Here is an 8,295-nt window from a genome sequence, read left to right on the forward strand (position 1 = left end):
TACAGTACGTTTCACTGCCCCCTCACATCAAGCCCCCAATTTGCATACCCCCATTCAGGTAACAACTTCCAAAAACCAGATGCTAAAAGCTATGGAAGATATTCTAGTAAAGCACCTGGCTCTTTGGCATGGCTCTCCTATGGCTGTGTAGGTACCTGCTCTCAGGTAATTTGCTAAAAGTTACATCTATTATAAAAGGTCAGTTTCTTTGTAACTTTCTCTGACTCATTTTAAAAGTTTAGAATTGTCATGTGACTTTATTAAAGTGAAAGCTAATTCTTTCTTCCTCTTTCTGTATGAGGTATGTGTGTATATAAACACATACACATATGTTAAATAAATATCATCTTTATTTACACAGCTGTCTTAATCCACGAACACTAAAATATTCATCTACAACATTAGTTCGTTAATTACTTTTGCCTCTTTTTTACTGGTCCCTGGGGTATCCATTTCACTCTTACCAAAAGTTTTGCTCCATACTGCTTCTCAGGCTTTTCATCAACTATCAACACAAAAACTAAGTTTCTTGTGGCTATGCACCCATTATTTTGATTTAGATTTCAGATTTCTTTGTTTATAACTTTCCTCCCTCGTTCTTTTTGGTTTTCTTAATGCGAATGAGTCAGTTATTGGTACTAATAGGGCTATATCTCACTATCTCACTAAATGGACCCAAACTGCTATGCCATTTGAAATACACATACGTACATGTATATGCACTTATACATTTTTTCCCAATTAGGTATTTATTTTGTCTACCTCCTACTTTCCCCTTCCCCTACACACACTGTAAAAAAATACTTAGAAACAAATATTTATAGTCAATCAAAACAAATTTCTGCATTGGCCATCTTCAAAAATATCTTATTCTGCATCATCTGATAACCAAGTTCATTATAACTTTGAATTAATTATACATAGGGGAATAAGCAGTAAAGGGCTTAAGCATCTTGTCAGAGGTCACATAACAAGTAAAAGACAAAAGCTGGAGATTTGAATCCAAGTCTTATTATTTTACATTCAGTACTATTCCAGTAGAGTATGCCATAGTGCCTTTGTTAATCTGTACCAGGATTAATTTCTGAAGAAACCTAGTCTGTACAGTAATTTTATAGACCCAGTACATAGCACAGTCATGCTATTTAACCTTAAGGGGAAGAAGAAGGACATGGGCATTTATTGAGCACTTACTATATGCCAGGAATCATGCTAAGTGCTTTAGAAATATCTTATTTAATCTTTTATTACTTCTCAGCATCCTTTATTCATTTCTCATCTGATCATCATTTTTTTCCTTATGGTAATTGTTCCAAACTTTTCTCAATCTTTTCAAAACTCCAATCTTACCACTACCTGTCATTCTCATCAGAAGATCTTGCTTTTTATTTAAGTGTCATTGGAAGACTAGCTGGGAATTCCCTCAGTTCCCCAAGTCTACACCTCCCAACTTTTACTTATACTATCCATCTTTCCTTTTATTTGATGGGAGAGTAGAAGGGGGACTGTAAGATGGGAGATCAGTTAAGAGGCTTCCTTTCCTAAGGCTAACCTCCTTCACCTATGACCATAATCTGGTTATTTCCTGTGTTCTGCAGAACTTTGATCCAGCAATTATCTCTTCAGTATTCTCTCTACTGGCTATTTCCCCTTCAGTCTACAAACATACTCAGCTCTTTTCTACTTTAAAAAAAAGAAAGACAGATAGCTAGGTAGGTAGGTAGATAAATAAGAAGATTTGATCTTGCTTTCTCCCTTGGCTATCATTCTATTGCCTGCTTCTCTTTCTGGTCAGTCGCATGATAGGAGTATTTACTGTCCATCACTTCTACTTCCTAATCATCAAGTCATCCTTTTGTCACTGTTGTTGTTGCTTTTCAATGTATTTTTTGTTTCTACCACTCCAATGAAACCATTATTCAGTCAGTAATAACTTCCTAACCGCCATATTCAATGGCCTTTTACCAATCTTGACTTTTTGGCACCATTTGACACTATTCCTTCCTCCCCTCTCCTCCATTCTCCCTCTGGATGATGTCTTTTTCTTTAGTTTCTGTGACATTATTTTTTCCTGCCTATCTTGATGACTCATTCTCAGACTCCTCTTGCTTTTCCCCTGGTTCTCTGCCTCTTTTCTCTCAGTTTTCCTCTTCCTTTTTCTATCCCAGTGTAAAGGTATCTCCCAGTATTTCGTCTTTGTTCCTTTTCTGTTCTGCATCTGCACTTACTCTATACTACTTATTGAATCCAAGAATTGGAAGCAATCTCAGGAGCAATCGTCCAACCCACACCTGAAACCAATCCAATTAGGAATATGCTAATTATTTTGAAGTATTTTTTTTTCTTCACTTCAAGACTAAATACCGGTGGTACTAGTTCTTCCCTGTGGAGACAAACAAGTCTAATCCCCTTTTCACAAAAGCCTCTCAAACACTTAAAGAGGGCTATCTGCTTCCCTCCACTTTCTCCATTCCCCCTAGTCTTCCCTTCTCCAGGCTAAATATTCTCATTGGCTTCAAATGAACTTTAAATGTCATGAACTCAAGGGGTTTCAACATTATGTTTGGTCTCATTTGTATATTTTCCAGCTTATTGTCTATCCTGAAATGTGATGTTGAAAACTGAACCAAGTCTTCTGAATGAGGTCTGACCAGGGTCTATCACCTCTCTTTTTCAGTTATAATGGCAAGATGACTTGAGGTCTTAATGCAAGGAGAGAAATCTGAACTTATAGGAAGTGGATGAAATTAATATCAAGGTAAGTTAAGAAATTCTTTTTTCTTTTTTTTTTTTTTTTACAATTTCACCTTAGTCATATTGAATAGAAGAATTAAAACGAATGGGAGAAACCACAAAATATAACAAAAGAAAATGATCTACTTCATTCTGCTATCCAATTCCATAGTTCTATCTCTGGATGTAGAAGGCATTTTGCCTCAAAAGTCCATTGGGAATTTTTTAGGTCCTTGTATTGTTATGAAGGACTAAGTCTACCAGAAAAATTTCTCACACACTGTGGTTGTTGCTGTCTACAAAGTTCTCCTGGTTCTTCTCCTTTCACTCAGCATCAGATCATATTAGTCTTTCCAGGCTTCTCTCAAGTCTTCCTGTTCATCATTTCTTATAGTACAATAATATTCCATTACATCCATATACCACAATTTATTCAGCCATTCCCCAATTGATGGGCATCCCCTTGATTTCCAGTTTTTTGGCCACCACAAAGAGTGCTGCTATAAATATTTGTGTGCATGTGGAACCCTTTCCCATTTTTATGATCTCAAGTTAAGAAATTCTTAATTGCTTGATTTTTGGCCATAAGTGCTCTATCAGATGCTTGGATAATTACAATTCTGATTAATAATAGATCATGTTTCTGTGTCAAGTTGGTGGTCTGCTCACTAAACTCATTTATTTTCTCTTTCTGTCCAGGTGGTATGTAGGTTAGTCCAATGACAAAATTCCTCTATTTCTTCATCCATTGGTCTTCATTAAGATGCTCTCTACCATGTTTCACTCTTCTAGTTAATAGATTTCTTCACATGTACAATGTCACCCTGTCTTTTATTCATAGCTCCCTTTAAATATGCTGTACCTATACAGTAAATATATTCTGATCATAGGTCTCATCTCATATATTCTCAGCATTGCCTATCAGGTCCATTTTGTCTCCTTGCATTAGAATCTCTGATTCATCTTTCTTGCTGTCTATGTGTTATTTTACTGGCTCTTTTCTAAGACTGTATCTCTTGCAAAATTATGAATACTATAACTTAATTACCATTGTTCTTCCAAAATTGCAGTTATTCCCTGTGGGTGTTTGAGCAATATGCAGCTTTATCCTTTCCTTTTATCTTTCCTTTATCTTTTCATGCCCATATCTTAGAACTCTGTGTGAGTGATTTTCAAATCTATTTCTTCAGCCTCAGCCTCTTTCCTAAACCTTTACACATGTACAGCTGACTGTTTGAATCTCCATCATGATATCCCACTGGTTCCTCAAACTCCAAAATTAAGTTTGTCATCAATTCCTGAAATCAATATCTTCTTTTGACTTCTCTTTCTGATAGAGCCACCACCATTCTCCCAGATATCTAGATATGAAATGTCAGTATTATTTTTTACTCCTTATATCTCAATCTCTACACACACATTTCCAAATCCTATCAACACCACCTGAAAAAAATATTTTGGGTCTAGTACTTAGTTTCCATTCATTTCACATTACTTCTGTCACAGTGGTAGTTCAGACCTACCTCTCCTTCCTGTCAGCATCTCTACTTTTTCCCTGTCCTCCTCATCTCTCTTGCTCTATTGTCAGATTGATTTTCCTAATGGATATTTCTCATCTCTATATCACTATTATGCTCCAAATCAGTATTGATTAGAGAGATGCAAATCAAAACAACTCTAAGGTACCACATCACACCTACCAGATTAGCTCACATGACAAAACAGGAAGATGATAAATGTTGGGGATGTGGGAGAGTTGGAACACTAATTCATTGTTAGTGGAGCTGTGAGCTAATCCAGCCATTCTGGAGAGCAATTTGGAACTATGCCCAAAGGACTACAAAAATGCTCATACTCTTTGACGCAGCAATATTACTTTTAGGATTGTATCCTAAAGATAACATAAAAATGGGAAAGGGTCCCACATGTACAAAAATATTTATAGCAGCTCTCTTTGTGGTGGCCAAGAACTGGAAAACAAAGGGATGCCCATCAACTGAGGAATAGCTGAATAAGTTGTGGTATATGAAAGTAATGGAATACTATTGTGCTATAAGAAATGATGAACAGGAAGACTTTAGAGAGATCTGGAAGGACTTTTATGAATTGATGCTGAGTGAAATGAGATAAACCAGGAGAACACCATATACAATAACAACCACAGAGTGTGAGGAATTTTTCTGCCCCTCACAGCAATGCAAAGACCTAAAATACTTCCAAAGGACTCGAAGCAAAATGTCATCCACATCCAGAGAAAGAACTATGGAACTGGATCACAGAATGAAGCAGAATGTTTTCTCTGTGTTATGTTTTGTTTTGGTTTGTTTTTTTCTCATGGTTTCCCCCATTCATTTTAATTCCTCTGTGCAACAAGACTAATGTGAAAATGTGCTTAATAAGAATGTACGTATAGAAACCATATAAGATTGCATGCCCTCTCGGGGAGTGAGGGAGGAGGGAGAGGGAGATAATCTAAGACTTATGGAAGTGATTGTAGAAAACTGAAAACAAATAAATTAATTTAAAAAAACAAAAAGAAAAGTTGAAAACATTGATAGTGAAAAAAATAAATTAAAAAGAGTTTTTTTTAAAAAAGAAATGGTTGGAAGTGAGTGGTATAATCAGATAGTATGAATTTCAAAAGAGAGGTATAGAAAAAAAGAGACTAGGGTAGAGCTAGGAACAAATGCTGGAGCAAAGATCTGAAAGTGACAGTGGGGGCCAGTAGTATGCTAATTTCTTTTTCTTGAACCTGTGAATCCTTGGGCATGAGATAAGGCAGAGCAAACATCAAAGAGAGAGAGAAAAAATGGCAAAGAACATGGTATCTTTACAGGGAAAACCAGGTTTTTATTAGTGCCAAGATGTTGAAAGAGTTGAAGAGGAAGACATTAAGAATGAAGGAAACTTTGTTAATGAAAAGCAGCTCTCCAGGACATAGTTCCCCTCAATGATTTTTGTGCCTGACTTAGAGGCTTTCTCCTTTCTGGCCATTTCATCATTTTGGATACTTCTGTTTTAATACTAATTAATACTTCTAACACACTGGCCTCAGTTCCTCAATCCGAGGACCTCCATCTTTAGTCTGAGGATCTCTATAGCCTTTCATTTTTAGTCCACTTTAATCATTCACGGCATTGTTAATTCCTTGTTTGCAAATGCTATAAGATCCTATTTGCCCTCGTCATGAGATGTAGCTCCGATCTCTCCCTCTGTCTCTCTTGGGATCCAATACTTTCATTCTGGTTTCATTTTCTAAGTAATCTTTACCTTATGCCTAGATAGCATAATCAACCAGTCAATCTAAAAGAATTTATAAAGTATCTATTAAGTGCCAGGTATTGTGCTACACCTATATCTACCCTTATGGAGCTTGTATTTTAAATTGATTTAAACAATGATTTCTCTACCTTTAAATAACTCACCTTTTGTCTTTTAGATATTCCTATTCAGATAATACCCATTCCAGGTATACCCAGGTGATAACCTATTATGAGATGATGAATAGTGCTGGAGAGTCATAAAGCCCTGCTACATACAATGCATGTCCTCTCATCTCAGCTAGGCCCTTATGGATTCCCATCTTTGTATTTACCTCAGATTGCTTCCTCAGGGCACCCCTCAATATTATAAACAATTTCTTTTGTCTTTAAGCCCCTAACTCAGCCCATACTTCTTCCTCCTCCATCTTTCTTTCTTTAGACTGCCTCCCTTACTACTTTACTGATGAAATAGAGGCCAAATGACATGGACTTTCTAAACTTTCTTCTATGTCATTAAACTCTTTTATATGCTCACTTGTTTCTTTCTCTTCAGCCTCAAAGGAAGATATAACCGTTCTCTTGGCCAAGGATAATCCATGACCTATCCTTGAGATTCCATTCCTTCTCATCTCCCCTGGATATTGTTTCATTGATCATCCAATCATCTCTGGCCCCACGTTTCTCTCCTCTTCTGTCTCTCTCTCTGTCTGCCTCTCTCTGTCTCTCTCTCTCTGTCTCTCTCTCTCTGTCTCTCTCTCCCTTCCTCCATCCTTCCCTCCCTCCCTCCCTCCCTCCCTCTCTCTCTCTCTCTCTCTCTCTCTCTCTCTCTCTCTCTTTCTCTCTCTCTCCATATATGTCTCTGTCTCTCTCTGTGTGTCTCTGTTTCTGTGTCTCTTTGTCTCTGTGCCTGTCTGTCTGTCGCTGTGTCTATCTATCTATCTGACTCTCTGGTTGTCTGTGTCTGATTTTCTGTGCCTGTGTCTATGTCTGTCTGTCTCTGTCTCTCCCCTTCTTCTTCTCCTTTTCTTTGCCTTACAAACTTCTTAAGTGTCCTACATTCATATTTTTCCTCTTGACTCTGCATCTCCTCAAGTCATCATCCTATTTTTCTGCTTTTCACTATTAAGTTAATAAAAAGAGGAATATATGATTATAGTAATTACTATCCACTTATTTTCCTCTCCAGATTGCTCTCTGAATTTTCTCTGACATGCCCCAGAAATCTTTTCATCCTAGAAGCTCATTCTACTCCTAGAATTCATATGTTGAAAGTACCCTCTGCCCCTATGATCTTTCTCTCAGATTGGCTGGGGTAGCAATGTGCTAGTAAGAAATAGCTCTGAAAAAAAAAGGTACCCATGACACAGTTTTAAATTTAATCAAAATTATTAATATTTCCTCTATCACTTTAAGTCTCAAAATCAACAAAACAGTAATTTAGACTCCAATTTGTAGCATTTGCAGTTTTCTAAGAGTAAATACACTGAAAATCTAACAACAATCCAAGTATGTTTGAGCTGGCTATAGCCCATCTCTGGAAAACTTTCTGCTTGCATTTATATTCCCAGCAATTAGTACAGTATTTGGCACATAATAAGTGCTTAAAGATGCATGCTTCCTGATTACTCATTGACTCTTCTCATACAACCTTAAAATTGGAAAGACCAACAGAGAGTAGTTATTCTGATCCATAATGGACCAAGAATTTTTTCTACAGCATATCCTTCTCCTGCCCAAGGTCTTCAGTGACTTTTGTTGTCAATAATAAGGGTTCTTAATCTTTTAAAAAATTTATTTTAAGCAATCAATACTCTTTAGCTGTGATATCTACATTTTCAACATTGTATCTGCAACCCTGGGGAATGGGAGTATGACTGGCTAGTTTTGAAAGGCTTTGCCTTGAACAAGATAAAGTGAGAAATGGCATTTTGGTTCTGTTTCTTCCTGAACTAGATGACCTCTCCTTTCTGTCCTCTTTTATTCTGTTTTAGCTTTCCTCCATCACACAATAGCTCAGGATAGCTTAGTAAGCTAAGAAGTCGGCTCTGCTTGACAGAGTAGACATAAGTATTGTGATATGAATGCTATGTGCCTATGGCATGGTCATGTGGTTTGAGAAAAAAGGACTGGGGACATGTGCTATCAATCACCTCTCACTCCTGGCTCTTTGGGAGTGCCAAGGCTGACCCAAGTAGATCCTGATAGCAGACAAACTTCTATCATGTTATTCGTTGGGTTCTGGCAATTTACGTGATTCCAGCGGTATGGATTGAGGTAATTGAGGTATATGAGAATTTTC

This window comes from Notamacropus eugenii, chromosome 4 (assembly GCF_028372415.1).
Source record: "Notamacropus eugenii isolate mMacEug1 chromosome 4, mMacEug1.pri_v2, whole genome shotgun sequence".
NCBI lineage: Eukaryota > Metazoa > Chordata > Mammalia > Diprotodontia > Macropodidae > Notamacropus > Notamacropus eugenii.